Consider the following 24,957-nt stretch of genomic DNA (forward strand, 5'->3'; position numbering starts at 1 on the left):
GAGAGATAAATAAGACGTTTGAAATAATTATTAAGGATTAGACACACTCGAATGGCAACGAAGTTTAAAACCTTCACGCATGACGCATTGCACTGTGGCGCCCATTTTTTCTCCACAAAACGTGGGGGGTGCTTTCAAGTAGCTCCCGTAATAATTAATGACGGATCGCAGGCGGTTAGGTGGTTGTTTCACGTCACACTGTTTTGGTAACAATATACAAATTGTAATGAATCTCTCCCCTTGACCTCACACTTTGAATGTCAACTCGATGGCGTCATCACCGGTGATCCGTTTATTACCCACGATTTTGACGTCAAAAACATTTTGTTGCGAAAATTTAAAAGGTAATTTGTACTCATACAAAATCAACACCCTGTTAGATGTTTCATACAACATTTTATTTCATACACATTTATGTCCTATAATGTTGAAAGTTGAATTCATTTGTTTTTGAATATATATATTTCTATATATTATTAGGCTTACTGACTAAGACTGACAACTTACATCCCACATACAGGTAAAAATTTATATTATTGACACAATGACTAAAATCGTGATTTGAAAAGTAAATTATGGCTCCCGTCGTTTGCCTAGTAAAATGGCATAAGTACTAACCTTTTAACTAATATGCATCACAAAAAGCAACTGATAACAGCCTCGTCGGCATTGGCAATATCAATAATATAAATAATAATTAGCTTTAACGACAATATAAAAAAACCTAACATAACATACAAGTGAATGAAATAGTAAATACTTAATATATATGTATTTAGAAATTGTCAGGCATTTCCTGTCCCAAATGTTATGTATTAGGACATCGAACACTTGTTACCAACAAATTGTTAACGGACTCGAAGCGATTTGTAACTATCACTTTTTAATGGGACCATTAAAATAGTTTTGCGGTTTCAACTCAAGTATTTTGGCGCTCAATTGAAGTTCGTAAGATAACAAATGCGTTGCGGTCAAACAGATGATATTGGTGTAAGGTAAGAAATTGTCTTACATTAAATCCAATCCAGTAAGACATTGTAAGATATTGATTCTAAGTATAATTTTTTATATTATGATTCATTCTACAAGTAATCGCACCGACATTCCGACAAACTAATTGTTACGAATTCTGTATTTGGGATTCCTGCACTAAGACAAAAATGTGACATTGAGAATTTGTATAATAGAAAAATAGAATTTTTCTATTGCCTATTGTCTTAACAAGCCGGCGTCCTTTCACTCTCCTCCTCCTTTGTTTCGTTAACATTGCTCCAATATTGCGTTGGGATAATGTGGACTCTTTAAAATTTAAGCAATAGTTACCGAAACTATTATGTGCTGTCGTAACCGGTTAATGTAACCGAAGTACCTACCTGACCCACAGTTTTCTTAATATTTCTGTGATTGTCATGAAAGTGCCCATACCTAAGTATTTATGTTTTTAAAATTGAGAAAAAATATTCAAATTTCCATTATTTATATAAGAGCCAGTAATGAGTTGATATAATGTTGATGATGATATAAGAGGCTATTATTCACGTCTTCGGTTGCGTTTTAATGTTTGTATCGATGCCCGTCTCCAGGGAGCAAACTATAACATGTCTATGCAAAATTTCTTCAAGTCCGGTTCAGTGGTTAAGGCATGTATTTAAAAGTAATAAAAATATTTTTTTAAATCCAGCGGGATTCCGAAGTGGTTTACGCTGCCTAACGATTTTGTGTCCTGTGTAATATACTAAAAAGCAATATCGGCGTTATCCATTGCATAAAATTTATGCAATGAATTTTTTGTTACATATTTAATATGTAACAAAAAATTAATAAACGGTTTAGTATAAGTATACGTTTATTTTTCATTTCTAAATACGAAAAGACTTAAAATTTTAAAAGAAGAAGTATCCATATCGCTATTATTACTAGATCACAGAGTTGTACCAAAACTTGGCAAAGACATTAGTGTCATATTGCTTTTGTCACGTGTGGTATTTTTTGTCGACTCCACACTCGGAGCTAATGTGTCATCCATCTTAATTTTCTTTCAACTTTTAGGCGGCCATCATTTTGATAAAAAACGTCTTTAAAAGTTTGCAGTAGCGACACAAATTATATTATTAATTTTATAACTTTTGTAGGTTTAAGAGTAGGGTTCGTTTAGTTAGAGAGCTTTCCTCAACGATCGAACTTCTTTATATAGAAACTTCATCCATATTTACTAAAATGGATGTTGGTGCTTGCAAAACATTCAATTGAAGTAAGCTTACTTCCAAGTAATTAAACAAACAGTTGCGAATTTTTAATACGTACTTATCTACGCACTCAAATCTGCTAAGGAAAAGTGAAATAAATCGGTGTTACTGTCCTAAAAAAACAAGCCACGGAAATAACAATTTTGTAAATATTGTTGAAATTCGTCATGCTTTCTTTAAAACTTTGCTAATTTCTAGCACAGCCGACTTTTATATTACGAGCCAAATCTAGGCGGAATCTTAGAAGATCTTAGTGAAATACCAAGAAAATGAGAGAAGAAGTATACTGGCTTGAACAACAGCCGTAAATCGGCAAATAGCCAGTCCGCACGTGCAAATGTCTTTTGTTTGAAGGTGAGCAAACATTTGGCGGTTTACAAAAGGCTTTTGTGCGTTTGAATGAGCTTTGTATTGTTCTAGGTAAGCTAGTTGACGGACACTTCACACACTATTAAATCATTGTTCTTAATATTCTGTTAAGTTCAGAAACATACATGGGATGGGACCACAGAACAACCAGAGTAATTGTGATAATCTTTAACAAAAAAAAATATATACTTAAACGTATATTTAGATAGGGTACTTCTTTTGGCGCGATGTGATTAGCAGATGAGAGTGATTTTTCCAAATGAAACAAAAGTATAACGCAGACACAACAGCAACAGACCATGAAGATAGTTGCCGACGAATTATTATAATTTAGTTTTTTTTTTATTCTACCACAAGTTAGCCCTTGACTGCAATCTCACCTGGTGGTAAGTGATGATGCAGTCTAAGATGGTAGCGGGCTAACCTGTTAGGGGGTATGGCAGTAATACCCCTAATTGGTTTCTACGCGACATCGCACCGGAACGCTTAACGGCACGTTTTGGCGGTAGGGTGGTAACTAGCCACGGCCAAAGCCTCCCACCAGACCGATCAGAGAAAATATGAAATCCCGAATTGCCCCTGCCAGGAATCGAACCCGGGACCTCCTACTTAAATTCATAGCATTCACCGGTACGCCAGAGAGGTCGCCAAAATCAAACATATAAACTGTTGTTTATGGTTTAACTATCTCGGCCTAACTCTAACCTAACTAACTCGGACTAAATTTCAAACGTTCTGATTAATGCCAAAGAAGCGTACGCAAACAAGTTTTTATATCTACATTCAAAACAAATCAACTAACTAGGAAAAATTAAAATAAACAACGACATGGCCTAAAAACTTATGTTGCTTTAATAAAGTTTTTATTTATTTTTAATTGTAAAGTCTTTTGTTAAATATTAAATGTTAATTCCGCTATAAATCATTTAGAACAAAAGTTAATTGTTTGCGATTTAACTGTTACATTTCTTAACCTTTATCATACTACTGCTGTTTGTTATATGAAATAAAAGACTTACCATTTATATCAGTTTATCATACCATACATGGTGTGTGTATGGTTAAAAATATTGCAATTTGTTCTGCCTTATAGGATCTCGTATAGGTTTCCTTTTACATACTATTACTGATTATATCTTGTAAGTTGTCTGCAATGATTCATGGTAGGCATCCAAGGAACCACTGCGTTCCTTTTCATAGCTAAACGATGAGAAATTTAAAACAACTTATCGTACAGTTTTATTTGATAAGAGCGAATTGTAGGTAAAGAAGAGCAACATCATTCGGATATCATCTAAAAGAATCATGAACTCATTTGAATGGTCCTTTGATAAAGTTAAGAAATACACTTGCGAGCTCATGACTAAGGTGCTCTGTCGAGTTTAACACAACTCGTATTAAACTACGACATACCTATACTGACTAAAGCACGAGTAAGTGAATACGCCTAATTTATTAACTTTGTCATACTATAGAAACGACCAAAGGAGTGAGATGGCATCTTTACGCCATTTGAGTCTTTGTACAAGAAGTCAAGTGTAACTGGCTTGAATGTATGTGTTTCTGTGTATGCGAATGCGCCCATATGATACATATATCTGTATATTATAAGTATTTATTTGTATTATTTTCATAAAAAAATATTCTTCAGCTAGCTTAGTATAACTATGTGTGTTTTGTCGTAATATATTAATTTATTTATATATAGCTAGCAATTCACATAAATCAAGCGTAGCGTAAATAAGTATTAGAAATTATTTACCCACTTTACGAAACCCACTATAAAAAAAGAAACATACATAATTCCACCATTTCAAAAATGATATAACTCCATTGTTTAAAATGAAAGTACTTGCCGTCATTTATTGCGTTGACCAAACACGAAAAACGAGATTAAATACGTTTCGTTTTCTAGCTGTTTCACCTTAGTCTAATTTGGGCAATTACCTGGCAATTTACTACAGGCAGAGCAATGCGTAAATTTCACTTTTATTATTATAGAACAAAAGATAAGTAATAAACATTATATTGTCTTTCTTTAAACGTCGGTACTAACTTTTACTTTCGAGAATACAGAAGTGGAAAGATAACTTCTGTTTAAAAACCTAATCCTTCTTTTGTATAGAAACGAAAGTGCCGCCGACATTTAAGCTTCTATGCGACATTAAACAGGGTCTTTTGTGGCAATATAGCCGTTTCACTTATTTTATTGCTAGGCAGTAATTGTTCCAAGTTTTGTTTTTTTTTTGAACCGTCAATCTATTCGCTTTGGGTGTCCATCTACTCGTATAAAGTCGCCTCTCCACTTAAGCTTAGCGCGGAAGCGGTGCTTCGGATGTATTTTACATTCACCAATAGGATCACTTCATTTGCATTGCATAGTTCTTAGAGCCATTGCTACGGGTTCAACTGTAATTTTTTTTATTTTTAAAACAGTGTTTACTTGGTTAAATCTGCATATTGTCCGTCTAACAGCTCTTCGGTCAATCACAGGCTTATTTCACTTCTGAATTAATGGACGCAGTAACTTTGAATTCGCAAATCTTATATTAATCCTATGGTCGAAACCCAAAAAAGAAATAAGTATATAATAAGTAATAAAAGAAAGTCAGTGGGAGGCAGAATAAGTTTATTTTGTTTAACAACATAAGCCGATAGATGTTGTTACGCTTAAAAAATATGCTGTAGGCCTTCTAGTAACAACTTTCTAGCTGGAGCTTGAGATCAGTCACAGGTTAGCTATAGAACCCTTTCCCAGCTAAGCTGCATCATCATCGCCATTAACATTCATCAACAACAAAGCTTAGTTTAGATTGAATAAGTCACATAGTTTTACTGCTTAGTTTTGCATACTCGCATCGCTTGGCACCTGAAGCGGATAGGCAACCTTAGTTTTCTTATTTCTATGTAGTTAGTTTTTTGTTTCTTGCACTGTATAAACGCTAAGTTGTTTAGCGGAGTACACATACCCTGGCTCGCATCCCTCGCTTGAACCAGTTTACGCTAAGCTCAACTTTGTTGCATCCCTGTCCACCTAGAGCTATGTTAGGCTATGCTATAAAAACCAAGCGATCCTATTGGTTGGTTTGCCAGCTCTGTAGCTTAGTTACGTAGTGCATCACTGGTGGAAAGACAATATTACGGTTGTATCGTTCCGATCCTTTCGCTCACAATAAACTTTGCATAGCGCTACCGACAAAGTAGATAAATGTACGGACATACCTTTAATACAATGGTTGGTTGGGGCTGTTTGTGAGCTGATACGTAAACTATATTGCAGCGGACTCTACGGGATATGAGCTTTGTTTTCGTGTGAGTAATCGGGGTAATATGGGTAGAACAACATATTTAATATTATGTTTGAGTCCTATTGCCAAATAACATAAAATATGAAGGATGCCCACCGTAGAAAAAAAAACTCATATTTATTAACAATTACGACTATTTTGGACGATAAATTATATCTGAACAAAATAGGGTATCATGTTATTGCAATTGTAACTTAACGGTGATCTAACAAACCATCTTATAAATAGATGAGGATTGCTAGGCTTGGGCATTTTGTAGGGAGTTCTTAATTACTCAGTTTTTTTGCCATCTGTGTCCAAAGTTCTCTGCGATTCTCCAGAAGTCGTTTGTCCACCTAGGAGGGTCTACCAAAGCTGCACGACCACGGACTTAGGTACGGGGTCGCCATTCCAGTATTTTTAGGTTTGCTTTTCTTTCTTTTTCTTTAGATCTACTGATTTCTGATATAATTTTATATAAATATTCCGAGCGTAGATAGCTGGTCCCGTAATAAAACTAATAGTGCAGTGCTTTAATTTAGTGTCCTTAATAACCAACTTGCTTGTCTAGCATAGTTGATTTAGCAGTATTCACAGAGTAGCACGCCGTGTAGGTACAATGTTTGTGGACGGTTCAACCTAATTAATACACGCAGTAGCTGCGGTTCATAGCCAACCATGCCGTCTAGATTACTTGCACACTCTAGCTTTTCATAGTTAATTAATTTTCTCAACTAACAACTTTGTTTAACTTGTGCATACATTACCCACGTGCAACTCGCTAGGAAAGTTTACTCAAATGATAGGTTTCGAAAAACAATTAGTCGGGCGCCTTTGTTTAAGTTAAACTTTATCGGTTAGATTTATTATATTTGGGGAGGTTGTTATCTCTTCCACAGTTCGATCGAAGGGACCGTTCTTAACCGCATTAGCCGAAGGGTCCAGGTAGGATAGAACATTTATCAGCCGTTTTAGTTTTTTGTAGTCGCTTTTGTTATTATTTGAATCCCTCAGATGTATTAATCTCGTGCGAGGCTCTGAGAACCGGTCATTACCTCAAACTTTGGGGCGTATTGCGACCGGGTGCCTAGCTATTACGACCGTTCTATTAAAATAATCCTGTGTTATTTACAAAATTAGATGTATCGCTAAATATTTTATAATGATAGGATAAGATATTCGTTCAGTGAATAGTTGGCTGTTATTAGTTAAGCGAGCGATCCGCAACGATTTCGAAATAGCCCTTTAATGTCACTAATTACCTTTACTCAATAAACGGTAAGAATTTTTTATTTTTCCTATTTGCCATTGCTATCATAAGTTCGCGCCCATCTATTAGTACGGTCTTATTTTCCTGTTATACGTAAATCTAACGAAAGCTCAAAGCTGCATATACAATATTTTTATTTGATTCTCCTGTATTTTACTGTATTCACTGTACTTATTTTAGTGTATTCACGACTAATATTAAAGTTGCAAAATTTGCTTCGTGGAAGACACGAAAATGTAATTACTTTTACGCTAATTGTAATGCAAGATCGTTTTCAGATAATTCTGCGAACCCTTAAGCAGTATCTTATTATTCTGGATTAAAAGGAACGATTAACATAATGCATAAATATTGTTGTGTTAATTCCTTATTCTCTTGCTGCGGATAACCCAATAGAAACTTTAGTTTTTTAGTATAATTATCATTAGCCTATAGACTTGCCACTGCTGGCATTCTCTCTTTCAATATGACGAGGCCTGTGATCTATATCGACGGCTTTACTTGTACTCCGAGGCATGTGAATAAACACCAACACTAATAATAAGATCCAAGGATTCGACGGCTGATTGGCACCGTTGGCAGCGACCCTGCTTTTTGAGTCAAAGGCCGCCGGGTGCCAGGTTTTTATTTCCACAAGTGGAATGTTTGTATGATGAACATGATTGTTTTTCTGTGTCTGATTGTTTGTATGTACATTATCAGTATTTATGTATATTATTCATAAAAATATTCATCAATCTATCTAGTATCTAAGTACCCATAACACAAGCAATGCTTATTTTGGGGCTAGATGGCGATGTGTATCGTAGTAGAAATACAAAAAAAAATTGAATTACAAATTAGTGTTTTCCTTTTGGTGAGATTATCGCCTTGAATTGATATATTTTTCATAAATTTAACCGGACATAATGTTCTTGACATATTGTCATAGCTTCACAACATCCAATTTCTTTTTAATTCGGAGCCACGTCGCGGCCATTGTCGGCGTGCGAGGTTTCGTTTAGCAGCGGAAATGAGAAGGAATTTCCCAGGGAGCCTTTTCGAATACGAATATTATTTGTCAACCGACGTCCCTAGTTTCCACAATACCCATCTCGTCACCACGCCCCCGGAAAGAATCAATTATTCGGACTCCCGTCCGAAGAAGCGTCAAATGGGCGAATTGTTTGTTTAATAACATTTCGGCGTTACTATAAAAGTCACAATGAAATATTCATCGCCTTTATCCTTATATTCTTTAGTGTAGATAAATTGTTGTCTTTTTTTCCCTGCATTACTCACGAGATGGCAGTTTCGTCTCTATTGGGCAGCGGAAATGTTTGTTAGTTTTTGTTAGCTTCCTGCCTTCGAAACTTTTTAACAGCTCTATCGTGTTTTTTAAACTCGGATCGTAAATTTTGGATTAGGTATAGGCGGCGATATTTTATACTTATCTAACTTCGAATAAATTACTTATCCAATCTTTGCTGTCATCAAATATTGTACTTCCAGCTTGTCACAAAAATATTTTAGTAATTTGTTATGACTAACTCAAATGAAACTTTGAAAACCTTCTTAACTTTATCCTTCTTAAAGTTATTTTTAACACCGGCAAAATATTTAATAAAGCCAGTTCGTTATATTTTGAAATAGGTATCCGATTATATTCTTATTATTGTTTCGTACTGCAAAATGTTTGTAGTCTTAATTTAAAAGAACACGGAATTTGTATGACGAGGTCTTGGTTTCGAATTCCGGGTTGGGCCTTTGTTAGATTTTCACTTTTTCTATTCAATATATCATACATAATTCCCTACTAATATTATAAATGTCAATGTAAGTTTGTTTGTTGCGCTTTCACGCAAAATCTTTTTAGAAGATTCTTGGAAGTGTTAGAAGTAATATAAGATACTTTTTATCCCGACATTAAGCTGGGTTCCTTTGAGAGAGGGGATGAAAGTGTTTGACGATTTTACACCAAAACTCCGACAGATTATAACCGATTTAAATAATTATTTTTGTACTATAGAAGTTATAATATGTGTTTAATTTTGCCCAAACTGTGTAGATCTGATGAATGTGGTTGGAGATAGAGGATAGAACTCCTCATTGGACAGCAGCAACCCTCTCATTTAAGGCTTAGCAATACTGAATAGTTTAATTTTTTTTTAGAACTACAACTAAATTGAATGCCATATCAGGAAAACAAAATCAAACGCAGACGAAGTCGCAGTCAACAGCTATTATATAATAATTCTCAGTATCAGACGGGAGTTAGTAAGACGGCGGTTCCAACCCCCGTGCTGATAAGTTTTATGTCCAGGTTATTATAACTTATGATACGAACGCGCATCGAAGCAGCTTGGTATGTCTATGCTCAGTACGTGGTATGTGCCCAGCAGTGGGACTTATGGTGATTGATTATGATTGTTTAGTTAGGCTCTATGTATGAGTACCTATTTACTGATTAGAATTTATTTTACCGCCCTAAAGCTACTTTTATTGTTATTTATACAAAAATACTAATAAAATGTTTACAACATAAATTATAATCGTTATTCTAGTATGTTAAATAATAAATTCAAAGTCCATCAAAAACACTTGTTACCTCACAGAACGTTAGATCCGTGATGTTTTTATGAATATTTCTCGTCGCACGGTAGCCGTGAGCGCCCATCGTCACCCATTTCTATGCTGATGCTATAACGCCAAATGTGCTTTGAATAACCCCATCGTATTAATATTGCTTTAAAATTTCTTTCCTGTTACAAAATAAACAAATACAAGATCGCTTAAAACGACGTTACTTCGTGCGTGCTTCGTGCTTCGTGTTTACTAAGTGCCTACTTTTAAATTTACTATTAGGTGAGAATTATTCACACACAGTCTCCTGTGTATTTAAATGTTTTTTTTTTGGAATTAGTTTATTTTATAATTTGACTATCTTTTGCCCTAACACCGTCTGCGTTTTCTAGCACTAAATAATACTTTCTGACTAAAATATACTTTCTGGGATAGAACTTGTACCTTGTGTTCGTACAGAATTTGCTCTATTGGTTGGGAGAGATAGGAAAGGGTATTCCGATTTCAGTATTTCTAAACGATGCGGTGAATAAGACAATAGACAATAAGACAATAAGACAATTAGGAATCAAGTATTTTAGGAAAAATCATTTATCAGAAGGTTAAATAGATTTTTTTATGAATTTCCTGTTTTTACAATCAGAAACCATAAAATTTGGAGATAAGTTTTTAATGTCATATTTCCTGAAAATTCGTGTTCAGGGCATAATTTTGTACTTAAGGAAAGTTCGTTATTCCCAGCTAAACAGAAGTTCTAGTTTTGCGACAGCAATTAGTTTTATACATCCCTAGCAATATAAAGTATACGTACGAAATGACATTTGCGGTATGGCAGAGCAAGCGGGGAGGTTTCCGGCTAGACATGATGAACAAGGCGGTTACAGGTATGTCCCGTGCAGTCCCCACCGCAACGACAGTGTAATTGTACTAAGGAGTGTATAAATAATGAGTAATCTACACACACCGCTTTTACCTTGAAAATAATGCTTGAATGGGCTTTTAATACTTACGTCGTATACTCATAGTTCCGAAACGCGATATTGATAAGTACAAAGAATTGGTTCGTATTGATGTTTGCGATAAAATGGATTTATAGCAAGTGGGTGAGCGTCACTGACATAGCTCAAACTATAAGCAAGTTGAAATGGCAATAGGCAGGCCATGCTTTTTATAGGTGCGATGGTAAGCATGCAAGCATTGTGTGGGATGCCCTCCAGTACGATGGACCGACGATATAAAAAGTGTGTCTGGTGAGGATGAGGGATGAAGAAGGTTGAGGACTGGTTGTGGAGGTGCTTCTTGGGAAAGGCCTATGTTCAGTAGACGTTCGCAGGATGAAATGAAGATGATGATGATGAAGTCGGTAAATTTCCGGCTGGTCATTATGTACTATACGGTTAAAGGTATGTCCCGTGCATTCCCCACCGCAATGACATTGTAACTGTACCAAGGAGTGTATACATAATGAGCACTATACATACCTCGGTTTTGCGTCGAACTAAGCTTCACAGGGGCTGTGATACTTACATTCTTATATACAAGAACTCATTCTATATAAACCTACGACTACAAAGTTTAGGAACGAAATGGCATTTGTGGTAAAGTAAAGTAGTTGCAAGTGGGGAGGTAGCAGTGAGACATGATGTACAAGGCGGTTAGAAGAGGGTTGTCCAGTGCAGTCCCTACCGCAAAGACAGTGTAATTTTGTACAAGGGAGTGTAAAAATAATGAATAATCCACACGCCCCGGTTTTACTTTTAACAATATAAGCATTTTTTTTGTTTCCGACGCGTCGGTAAAATTTTGGAGTTACTGATATTATCTGCATCCAGGAAAATTGCTCCGCAAGTCCAGCAGTACGCATGTCTGACTTTTGATATCAGGGACATCAACGGAAAAATATTCAAAGCGCAATTTCATGCATAACATGCCGAACTTCTACAGTTATCACGAGTCTAGTAAGATATGCATCCAAACAAATTCATAGTATAACTATCTAATTAAATAAATGTAACGTGCATTTTGTTAAATAAAATCTCACGCCGTTATGTAGCTAACTACGAGTAAGTATACGTAACTAAAGTTTCCCAGAATTATTTCGTCTTAAACAATTTTCAACACGTGGTTAATTTTTTTCGCAGAATATGAAATTTTTAACGGAAACAACAGTTGGCCAGACCGCACAATTGTTTACTCGGTGCAAAATATCACACCTTTTGTTTAGTTCAAATATTTTACATAATTAGGGTTTAAATTTATCCTCTTAATGTTTAATTACGGGAATTTAAAAAAATCCCAAATAGGATTTTTTTTAATAATTCGCAGAATTGTTAGGCATATTATAATGTCGTCCCTCATTATGATAAGGTATAGACTTAGAGCACATACCAAGTATGCTGCTAGATTGCGGATTGGTGGACTTAATGATTTATGTTACATATAACTTATAGTACCTAATGGTGTTGACTAAACATTTTTCCCGGTGCACGGCGGTAAACTGCCAAATTTCAAAATCAAAGCTGGCACTCTTGCCAGAAAGATTTACTGATCCGGAAACAGCTTTGTACTAGACAGCCACGCTAACCGTGGCGGATAGCCATTCCACCTCCTTGGGACCCAAGCCCTTTATCCATCAGCTCTCCGAGCCGTTGTCACTTCTGTATCACGACCCGTTGAGCGATGTCACTCCAATTCTTTTCTAGTACGGATCTCCTCATTTTTTATTGATCTCTCGACTCAATCGCCAGCTGAGTAACTCTGAGCCATAGATCATTATTATTCGTTGCGGTACACTAGGAGGGCTTTATTGTATTTCTTAATAGCGCCCAATAAACCTATTTTTATTACTATATCCTCCCTCGCTTCGTTGGCATTCATCCCTAGAACTACCAAATGATCAGAGCTTATGTTTGTTGATCTTTACACTATTGTTTGCTTTATGATAATGGGTGTTCGTTTCGTCGCCCGAAACGCAGGAGCGACGCAGTGTGAAAAATAACGCCTTCATTCACGCGCCTTTTTATTGAGCTATTCAGTTTAGCGAACCGATGTCGTTTTTTTAATAGCAAACGATAAAAAAGTGTTTCTAACAACCAACTAAGTCCCTTCGTAGATTTAATTTTTAGAATCATGCTAATAAAAATGGAACGTTGTTTCGTAAAGCAAGTTTTCAAGTTAAGAATGTATTTACTCGTAGTTCAATTTGGCTATCGATATTAAAGTAATGGTTAGTGGTTGTTTTAATGTATAGTTTACCTAGCGCTTGGCTGCAACCACACTAATTGTAATGAAACATACATAAATACATATATACTACGACGATACACACATCGCCATCTAGCCCCAAAGTAAGCGTAGCTTGTGTTATGGGTGCTAAGATGAATGATGAATATTTTTATAAATAATATACATAAATACTTAGAATATACATATAAACACCCAGACACTGAAAAACATTCATGCTCATCATACAAACTTTTTCCAGTAGTGGAAATCGAACCCACGGCCTAGGACTAGGACTCAGGAAGTAGGGTCGCTGCAAACTGCGCAGTTTGCAGCGACCCTATGCGCGATTCAATCGGCCGTCAATGTTAGATGCAGTCTGAGATGTCAAAAGTTTAAATTAAACTTGTACTGATTTAAAATTAATTTTTCTATTTTAAAAAGTTGTTAGAATTGTAAATCTTTTATTAAATGGATAGTTTGCGTCGCCTACTTAATTTCACAAGTTATTACCGGAAAAGCTTTGAAAGAGGACTAAAGCAGCACTCATTAAAAGTTACTCGGGATGTAAGAGCTCTCTTTTCTTCCACACCGCCACCACGGGTCCAGCCAAGTCAAAAGTGCTCCAAAGAGAAGTCTGCTCGGACCATTATCCCCCATTGTCCCCGACAATAAGATTTAACTAGCGGCCGATAGATATCGCCAGCCTTCTGACCAATTCGCGGGCGAACTGCTCACGTAATAGTTTTGTTGTTATCGGTCGTAACCACTCTTCAGTTGCGTCTGGGACGATATTAAAAAGATTTGGCAGCGAGCCATCGAGATATTGATCTTTATGCTTGGCCAGACGGCTATAGGAGTTTCCTAAGTGCCATGCCAGTTGGTTTAATGACTTCCCATGTTTGTAACTTTGGGTACGATATTTTATGTACTTGGCGATAGCTTTGGACAGTTACTGCTGTTGATTTCGTCGCTTGGAATTACACACATTCATTTTATGTTCTTACCTGTTAGTAACGAATGAATTATATCTTTATTGATGAACGACCCTGTCTTTTATCACTGGGCTTAATTTAATTTCCTTGTAGGTACATCCAACAAAAATTTTATTATCTGCCCTCAATGTCATGAGTCCATTGAAATTGATACGACGGATGGTGGTCCCGGGGATAAAAAAATGTATTAGATAACAAATTGACGCTTTTGAAAGGTAATTTCGCGCAGCTGCGATTTTATCGCGTGCACAAATATGAATCTACGTTTCTAATGTACATTGTTAACAAAAACGTTTTAATTAAGTTCGAAACGTGTGAAAAGCGACACCTGCGTTCGTATCAGAAGATCGCCCCGTCACGGTTTATGGGGCGGTTCCCAAAAACAATGGAAATGGCAAAAAGTAGAATGCGGGCCAAGGGCCAGGTACCAGGGGTGCAGAGCGGGAGGCGTGCGGGTCGCGGCGGGGTTCCACAATTTATGATTGCACCGTGTCAAAGTGTTAATGAGCGCAGCCTGTTGCTCTTTATTGAGATAACGCAAGCAATCGATGGCTACGCCGCGCCAAGCCCATTACTTATTGCGCCGGCCGATCTTGCGTGTCTCTTTATATCTACTTATTTTTTTGCTCGACGCCTTCGTGCCAAGTAACTATTATTAATACTGTAAGCAAGAGATAAGGCAATTCATAAAGATGTTAAGCCTTGTCATCTTATTAGAATTTTTTATAGAGATTATAATTTGCATTTATTACGTGATACTAATTATGATTCGGAAATGCTTTAAGAAATGCTAATGTATGAGAGTTTCATTTGCCGTCATTAATAACATATAGAAACTGTTCCTTTGATTTAGTGTTGAGGTAGTTAATGTTGGACTATTGACCAAGTATTGTGCCTTAAATTGTTTGAGTTTTCGTATCAAGAACATCCAAGTGCCGGCCCGTAGTAAGTAAACTTTGCCCCACCGCCTTGTTTTAAAGAGCATGTTGCCGTTGCGTCGCGTTTAACTTATTTTTGTTTTATAAATAATAATCATAATATTAAATCAGCATTGGCAGGTCTTAGCTCTAAATCCTTCTTTCCTATGAAAGAAGAGAGAATGCCCGACAACGTAACACTAAAAGGCTGAGCAAGGATGATCGATCACATATTGTGTATGGACTCGTAACACCTTTGCCTTCGTAAAGGTTATTTCAAATAATCATTATTTATTTAAATTATTATAAAAAGATAACCAAATTATCCTTAATAAATTACATGCCATTCTGTTATCAACATCGTCGACGTATGACATATTATTGGTTGGAATTTTATATGTAATGCCTTCCATGAAGACGCATAATATCCGCGAATCTGACCGCTTTGTATCATGACGATGCGATCGAACGATAGTACGTTCTCAATGATATCATTATAGAAACTGTCCAAGTATACCTACGTTTGGCACGCACTTCGATGCACAGCTCAGTAGTCACGCTTAACTTTTTATACCTTCCTTTTTTCTTAATATTATAAATGTTATAGTATGCAAAGGATTCTCGCGAATTGAGTTATATAGAGTATATAGATAGTTATATACATAGTGGAGTATATAAATAGTTTATGGGACGGAAAGTGATAAATATATAACTTTATCAAGGAAATATGAAAGTTTTATATACCTTTTTCTTATTAGGTACCTCTCTCATAGCTATAACTAAAAAAGGATTTTGATGAAAAGCGGACGCGAAACCGCTGTGCAAATTTACTAACATATTCTTGTCTTGTTCTTAATCCGAAAGTGTGTCTACTTATTTGTTATTTATTTTCGTTGGTAAATAGCCAGAGCTGAAACCTCCCACCAGACCAATAGATATTCCAATATATTTGTCGATTGATGACCAGAACAGTGACTAATTAAGTCGCCGAAACCTTCGCAATCGCTTTAGGGTGTTATTATGCATACAATTTTTATGCTACAAGGTCATTGTTGAATTAGAAAATCACAGTGTATAATAATGAATGACGAAAGATTCTTACTCAATTATTATTTACAATTATTATTATGCTTATTCTCATAAGGCTAAATGTATATTCTAATGGGAATTACAACAGTGATAAAGTAGCTTATAGTAGGTCACGCGTTTTGATTATACGTACCAAGATACTTTATGTGCATATTCACATACGTTTGATATTGTCACGGTAGCGGTCCGAGTCGCCGGCGCGGTCATAAGTCAATTTGAATTCCCACGAAGTGGCATAACAAGTTGAGAAAAGGAAATCTGCTTGAAGAATAACTACTAGTTGTAGTTGTGTGACTCCATTAAGTTGTGCTTTACAGTTTTACAATAAATTTACCACTATTATTCAGAGCGGAGCAAACGCTTGGACAGTTTAATAATAGGATTGTGGCTGCAGTCATCTCTCCTTTATCTTTTACATAAACGGAAAGAACCGAGCGTTCTTCAGTAGTCAGTTGTTCACTTATCAAAGATCTCTCAATCGGCCGCCATTGTTTATGCCCCAGGAACATTTAAATGTTTAAAACTTTTGCACACATCTTGATGCATCGTTCGCTGATAGTTACTTTATCTGAGGAATGTCTCGGGCAGTAATCTGATGTTTTGCTTTGTTACAGGTATGCGAAAGTCATTTCTCCGAAGAAATTGCAATTTCAAAGATCATAGATTTGTTCTGACGTTCTAACATTTTTCATTTCTACCTACTCTCTTTAGAAATGCTCCTCAACTACTCATTAGTTTATGAATTAATGTACTTGTATATATTGTATTAAAGTTTAAAGATGGGTGTGTTTAAAAATAAAAAGAAACAAGCTCTACTCTCTGTCGTAGTGACTCTACCACCTCCGGGTCGAAAGGTAGATTCTAACGAGACGGAGCCTACAAGTAATTCAGAAATTACTTATACGTTACGATCGATTTATTCCATTACTGATGTTTTTCCAGTCCGATAATGCTTTCCCCTGAGTAGCTCCCATTCCACAAGAAGTGGATTTTCATCAGCTCTTTGTTTAAATTACCAACCTTACTAAATCATCAAAATAGATAAATATATGATATAGTAAATGCACCATCCATTTTCCACTTTTTTATCGGCTTCGTTCACTTAGGTTGCCTTTAAAAGATAATTTTTAGTCATAAGGCCGCCGTTGCACCCTAGCACTAAGTACTATTAATGTTTTCCTTATATGTTTTTCTTTGTGTTGTGTTACAATTAAGTTTTTCTTTTCTATTCTTTTATATAAATAGAGTAATTCGCCAAAAACATTAAATGAAAAAATACGTGTGTAACACATAAACAGACCAACCAATCCATATTAATAACAGGAACAGTGTAAGAGATTCTTTTCATCCGAAAGATGATAGTGTGCTAAGCTATAGTTAGTCTAAGAATTTCTTCGAACCCAATTGTAATAATTGCAGCAATTATTGTTTTATATTGTTAGTCGTCTAGGGACCTACTTAACCTTTAATAAGCGGAACGAAAGAGTGAATTCAACAAAAACCCGAGTCTCGGTTATATAGTTCAGTGATGTGTGCGCGAAGAAGTCTCGAGTGACAATTTTTATTGAATCATATACCTATTAGGTTATTCCCACTGACACTCGACTCCGCTTCCATTTCGTGCACACAGTGTAATTAAAAACGATTAAGAACAAATATTAAAAAGATGTCTAACGTTCGGTTACGCACCCTCCTCGTCTCTGCAGTTTCGGTGAATACCAGTCTAAAAAAAATCATAACTTCAAACTACTAAATTCCACATTTCATTTTATTATTTTCATCTTAATTCCATTTATATGCCAGCAACTTCTTCTCATCTTCCGCGGTGCCTGCGCCTGTCTCCAGAAACCACGCTGCAGGAAAAGCTAAAACAAATAAAAGTTTAAATATGAAACAAATTTATTGATAGGTATATGTTGCAAAACTACTGCCTTCCATTCAAACTTTCTTCCCCTGGTTTACGTGGAATTTCAGAAAAAACCTACCTTACACTTTTAGGATGATCCAAGATTTTATAGTCAAATTTCTATGTTGATCTCTTTGGTCTATAGGTTCTTTATTAGTCAGTCTTTAAAAAGTATTTTATAGTTAAAGAAGATAGCTATAATTCAATTTAAACCACCTTAGGCGTATAATTTGAAAATATCCTTCTCTACACTTCTAGGATGATCCAAGATTTAAGTCAAAATTTTAAATTTATACGTTCTTCCGTTTGGTCTGTATGTTGTAAATTATTGAGTCTGTAAAACGCCTTTGAAAGTTAAAGAAGATAGACAAAATTTCCATATAAATGCTTGCATAATATAATAACCAGGCACCTACAACTTAAACCTCAGCACGTGAAAAATATAAGCAACAAGTGATTTGTGGCGCGGTCCATTACAACTCAGCGGCTTAAGTTGTCAACTTAAAGTCCAATAAGATAGACTCGTTCGTTCTTGGCTCACTCCATTCAAATCGGATATCGCAATAATTTTCCGTGTTCTAAAGAGACTTCGCAACATTACAACGACATTTTGTGATGTATACAGGACGTTTCAAAGGACCTGGATGGAGTATTCAAAGAAAACAAAGTCCTGTTTTTGTTCCATTGCAAAGGAACTATGTTATATGTGGAATGGAATTCTGGAATAATGCGCAATGGACGTGAGACATAAATCGCGTGTATAACTTTTATTGTTTTGAAGTGTATCTGAATATAGCATAACGGGAGTAAGTATATTAGATAACATAAATCGGTAGGAGGCAATACGCTTAAATAACATGGAATAGATCTGACAGGTATTGTAGGAGGATTATAGGATTACATGAATGTACATAATATTATTAGTAACTATAATATATTAACACATTCTAATCACCGCGGTATGAATTTATACGCTAACTTTGGAATACCTAAGTTTCTTTGTTATTCTAGCTTAATGAATGTTAAATTATCATGCCAAGAAAATGATTTATTTTCACGTGTATTCCACTTATGAAAATTCCTGTTTTTTTTTTATATCCATTAATTGAAAAACCGTAAGTTTTGCGGAGCTGAAAATAACCCTATGTCCAAATATTAGATGGATTAACTTAATTGGATAGTAAAGTCAGCATTACCTAAGGATGCTCCAGATTTGGAGCGAAACGTGCATAGAGGGTACATTGCCGAGAACTCTTTGGTGTGGAGTATATTAAAAATTATAAATTACACCGTACAAATTCTCTTGCTTTTCGCGGACTATAGAAAATTAAGCTTAATTTTCATAATATACCCTATCTCCGTCTCAAAGGGATATTTTTATGCAAAATTTCGTCAAAACTGGTTAACAGATGACAACGTAGTTAGATATTTTTTATCTGGCGTGAACGGTTACTGAATGCTTTTCCTTAATAAAAGTAATCTCCAGGATTAGCTATCCCTGTACTAAGTTTCGATAATCTTCGTAATTTCGGAATTTTAGACACGTGATTGAGCTGGAAACAAACATATTATACGTTTCGCTTTTACAATATTAGGTACAAGCGGTACCCTGCGACTTTGTATACGTGAGACTTGTGATACTAATAAGTAAATTTTTCCAATAAGAAATATTATACGCTACACACTCCTGTCCACCGCGTCGCATTGGCTGCCTGCGCTTAAGTTAAAGAGTAATAAGAAGTGTCACTGCCAAAATAGCCTTATAACCTTTCTCAAACATTGTGCCATCAAATAAGATTTTTCAAATATGACCGCTACTGCAGAGATAAGCGCATTCAAACAAAAACAAGTACTAGCTTTATTGTTGGTATGTAACTATGCAGTATGCAGTTAGTATTTTTATTTTTATTCTACTACAAGTAAGCCTTTGACAGCAATCGCACCTGATGGTCAGAAATTATACAGTCTAAGATGGAAACGGGCTAACGTGTTAGGTATACGGCAGTAATATTAAACCCATGGCCTTGACCGGATTCTACGCGATATCTTACCGGAACGCTAAATCGCTTGGCGGTACGTTTTTGTTGGTAGGGCCAAGGCTATAGCATATCACCAGATCATTCCAGATACCTTTATAAAAAAACGAATTCCAAATTGCCTCTGTCCGGAATTGAACCCGGGACTTCCCAGATATAAAATCAAAGCGCTCACTGCTGCGCAACGGAGGTCATCATATTATTATCCAATATTGATCCATACGACATCAAAGGACAAAGGACCGAACAAGCATCAAGTCTAGAGCAAATTCAACTGTCATCATACTCTAAAGTTTAGATTCGAAATTGGAATATCTAGATGCAAGTCCATTTGTAGAGCGCTGCCGGCGTTGGCGAGTTGCTGAAACAATAATAGCAGCTGTAGTAACAGCTAGGTTTTCACCCAGTTTCGCACGGCGTGCCCGTGGGCTAACTGCAATTATCGGGATATAACGGGCCGGTCTAGCCAATTTATGCTCTAGAGACCAAGTTTGCTTGAGTAATAGTTCCTTGACATGTCGAACAGTGTTCTGTGAAATACATGATTCTAACAGACAATTTGGCTTTGTGGTATGACAGTCGCCCTTGTTGAAAAATGCTGATTTAGTATACGATGTCACGCTTTTGGCTGGAATAGCGCTACTTAGATGGTGTTTTGTAACTGTTTGCGAAGGAACATATTACAAAAAAGGCATGGAAGAGCTAGCATTAACATGACGCAATCTGACCCCACAGTTTATATGGCCTGAGAAGCGTTGGTATTATTGAGGTGATGTTTGAAAAGTACTTTGGGTTTTTAAGGCTTCCTTAATGTGTCAAACTACTCCTGCGAACCGGGTCAGTTTTGGACATGAGTGATTTAAAGTTTTTGAACTGCCAATAAACTTTATTTAATTAATTATTGACGGCCGTGGGTTCGATTTCCACAACTGGAAAATGTTTGTGTGATGAGCATGAATGTTTTTCAGTGTATGGGTGTTTATACGTATATTCTAAGTATTTATGTATATTTTTCTTAAAAATATTATTCATCAGTCATCTTAGTACCTATAACACAAGCAACGCTTACTTTGGGGCTAGGTGGCGATGTGTGTATGGTCTTAGTATATTTATTTATTTATTTACTAGCTTATCTCCAAACACTCCCTTACTACATACCCTGTCAATAACTTTTTCATCATCATCGTCATCATCAGCCTTCTTCAGGCCACTGCTGGACTAAGGCCTCTTCGTTTACACGCCATCTTTGTCTATTGCCTTTTGCTGGTAAGCTGCATCCAAGTCTTCCCTGCTGCCTTTGCTATATCATCCCGCCATCGAGCTGGTGGTCGACCGATGCTTCTGTGTTCAATGCGCGGTTGCCAATCCAGAATGACTCGGCACCACCGCCCGTCCCCAGTGGCGTGCAGATTTGATTTCGAGATTAGATTTCATAAAGAATTATCTTATAAGAAATAAATATCTGTTGAAATTTACCATTCAAGTGCTTTACAAAGCAGCGCACATTTGACGTAACGAAGTGAATAGCAAGCTTGAGAGTGTTTGCGGAACGCCCCTAGACCTCTCGGAAAATTTCAGCTTAGAAAATAGCCTGGCTGCTTCCGAAGAGCACACGAATTTGTATGTAGTTTAACGATACATGGTTTACTTTATTTAATTGCATTTTAACAGCGTTTCAACATTATAGTGTTGCTTGCTTAGTGTACATGCGGATAATAAATGTGTACATGAATTAGTTTGTCATTCTTGCTTTTTCTTAAAGGGTGTTCTCCTCCTTATCCCGGAGCGGAGACATTATGCTGTCGGACCCAAATATTTAAGATTATCATATTCTAAACCTGCCAGCATTCTAGTAGCACTGTGGGTTTAAACTCTGTATGTACTCTAGTATAAAAGGAGATCCTTGCTCAGCAGTGATACATGGTTGGAGAGAATATTAAATGTTTACAGGAAAGTGATAAAGTTAGGTTTGTAGTACTTAAACTGCCTTTACTTTAAGACTACCTAAGAGTCAACATAAAATTGCCTTGAATGCAAAGTTGCCTACGGTAATGTATCAGAAAACAGCGTTGATGTGACCTAACGAGCAAATTACACTGCCCGGGAGAGTTTGCGGAACGCCCACCTTCGTTCGACTTCCCTTCGTAATATAGTGAAAATACTCGATGTTGAAAAATACATTACAGCTCTCATGCTTTTGTATTTATTTAAAAAAAATCTTTCCATTGACTTTTTACATTTCAAGTGAGGTTAAATAAGAGCATTATATTCTGAATTCGTTGTTTGAATTTAAGAAAACAATACGTACTATAGATTTGAAGATAGCCTTGTCAGCCTGGCTAGCTCAGTCGGTAGAGCATGAGACTCTTAATCTCAGGGTCGTGGGTTCGAGCCCCACGTTGGGCGAAGTTTTGTCCATGTTTAAAATTTAACACTTATTTTTGTTGTATTTTAAAATCCCATTATGTTTTTGTATGGAAAATTATTTGTGGAATATTATTTAGTTGTGGTATTTCTACAGTGAGCAACTGGCGAGGTCAGTATTTATTGTATCTGTGGTTCCGTTGTTTCCAATCGGGAGGTTTTATCGGCTTGTTTAGTCGCAATAACCAATCAAGCAGTTTGCGCAATCGCCTGTACCGTTGGAGGGTCACGGGACGTACTTACACACACGAGTATTTCCCACGACTCGTAGTCACATACTTGAGTCAGACGTTACTGACGCTTAGGGCCGGTTCCCACTGTGTTCCCTTATGACGATCCGACGAAAACCTGTGCCAGATTTACACATATTCAGACATTACTGTGAAGGCTCGCAGTGAATTCCAATGCACGTTATAGATTACCAAATCTTAAGACCCACTGAATGATTCAATTGTTTTAAGTCAGCTAGACTATTGAGAGGTCCGATAAGATGCTGTGTAGAAACCAGTATACTTAGGGCATGAGTTTAATATACTTAACTGCCATATATATCCTTATTGACTGTCATCTTAGACTACTTATTGCTTACCACCAGATGCGATTGCAGAACCCTTGTCAACTAACTTGTAGTGGAATAAAAAAGCTGAACAGGTAATTGGAGTATAGAGGTTTTTATAAAATTCCTATGTTTAACAGTATACGGCTATAGGTTGAAAGATGATGATGATGAAAGTGTAGGGTTTATTGGGACGGCACGGGATACTAGACGTCCCAGCATAGTGGAAACTTACTCCTATGTCGTCGGATTTGAGCGGTAAGTTGCCACTGAATGGCTCTCGCGGTACTTCAAACTCCTCGTAACCGTGAGATTAGTATCAAAATGTTGAGGGTTTTAGTAATTTTTGCCTTATCTAACACGCACTTTGTATACAAACAGTGTAGTTTAACGTGTGATATTTCGCTTTATCGATATAAAAATTGTATAAACTGTTTTGAATTTTAATATTTTTATCTTTACTCTTTTTTTTAACGTAGACGTGTTTTATGGGATAAAACTACTTACTAGTGTTGAAATATAACCGCCCGAATTATTTACATTAACATTAAGAAGTCTCAAAATGCATTGGAATACATTGTGGACCTAAAGTTTTATACGATCAGAATGTTGAAATATTATATAATATTATATTTTGCCGCGCTAATGAAAAAGGTAACCTTTTAACCTTTTTTATAAATTTATTTTCAGTTCAGTTTCATACATGGCAAAAACGAGTAAAATACGTAGATAGTTAGAGCTTTTAGCAGTTGAATTACAAGTCTAGAAAACAGTTAAGCAAAATGTTAAAAAGTCGCCTTTTTCAATATCACGCCAGGATTGCACACGTGGGAAGCTCTATCTACTGGTCCATCAAAATTATTAGCCTATTAAAAACTCACAAATAGGCATAGTCCTCTACTCTCAGAGAACAGAGGATTTTAAAGCTATGTCCATAATGCTCCAATGTGGGATGATGAGATTTGAAGACTACCTTTACACATCAAAATATTAAATTTTAAAATACGTGCATTAATTACACTACACAAAACCTAAGAGAATAAAATTATAACAAATTAAAATAATTGTTCTTTGTATAATTTTGGGAGTTTCAAAGCAATATATCTAACCATAAAGTTCCACTAACGTGTAACAAAATAGGCCAATTATTACTAAATAGGCAAACAAAAAAACTAGTTTTCCCATAAAACTTTACTTTAATCTCCAGGCCATCCGGAACGATCGCCGCATAACCGTTAAGACGGTAGTTCGCAGAACCGTTTGCATTACTTGACTGTACTTAGTATCTCTCGAATTATCCCGATCATGTAAGAGCCGCATCACACTAGCTGGGCATAAGCGTATGATGAAATATTCTTCTTCTTCTTCGTAACTAAACTATTGTCAGAGTGATCCACGAGGCTATAATTTTGTGACACTGTTTGTGACAGATATTACACAATAATTCGCCAGTTCACCCTGCCAGCTTGCAAGCAACCTGATATACATACTGGACCAACCACCTGACAACATTTTTTTAAAAACTAATATTAGATGTTTTCCACAAGAAACGAATCAAGCGTTCTATATCCAAGCACAAGATCTTACTCTGGGATAATAAACGTTACACTCAGTCATTAAAGCTTCCAAAATCGTCCACGTAATTTTTATTAAAAGAATGCAAAAGCATTTTACACTTTTCTCATTAAATATCACTTACTTTAAAGGTGAAGGACATTATCATGTACGTCTAAGAGTTCTCCATAACATCTTAGCGGAGTGTGGAGTCCACAAATCGGCACTTGGCCAGTCTTTTAAATTTGAGGGAATACATACATATAACTCCGAAATTGTCCGGAAGTTTTCGATATGGTTAAAATATTACCAGCCCACTACATGGCACAGGTATTCTCTGAAAATCTCTGCTCTTTTCCGTGTACTCTCATGTCATAGAGCCCTAAGCGAATAATCTTGATCGCATGGAAGCTATCTTAGCTATTTCTCGTTTCGACACTGCTTGGCAAAATGTATACGAACTCGTTCCTATTATAATATAATTGTTTTTATCTCGCAAAAATATTTGAGGAGAATCAATTCTG

General features: G+C 36.2%; 1 protein-coding gene and 1 non-coding gene across 3 annotated transcripts in view; both read left to right on the plus strand.

The window, feature by feature from the left end:
* Nucleotides 1–24,957, plus strand: part of LOC120629772 (lysine-specific histone demethylase 1A) — a 464,274-nt gene that overhangs the window by 279,999 nt on the left and 159,318 nt on the right. The window lies entirely within an intron of this gene.
* Trnak-cuu lies at nucleotides 22,233–22,305 on the plus strand. Its single transcript has one exon. It is a non-coding gene; the product is annotated as a tRNA-Lys (tRNA).

Source organism: Pararge aegeria, chromosome 15 (genome assembly GCF_905163445.1).
Source record: "Pararge aegeria chromosome 15, ilParAegt1.1, whole genome shotgun sequence".
NCBI classification, from domain to species: Eukaryota; Metazoa; Arthropoda; class Insecta; order Lepidoptera; family Nymphalidae; genus Pararge; species Pararge aegeria.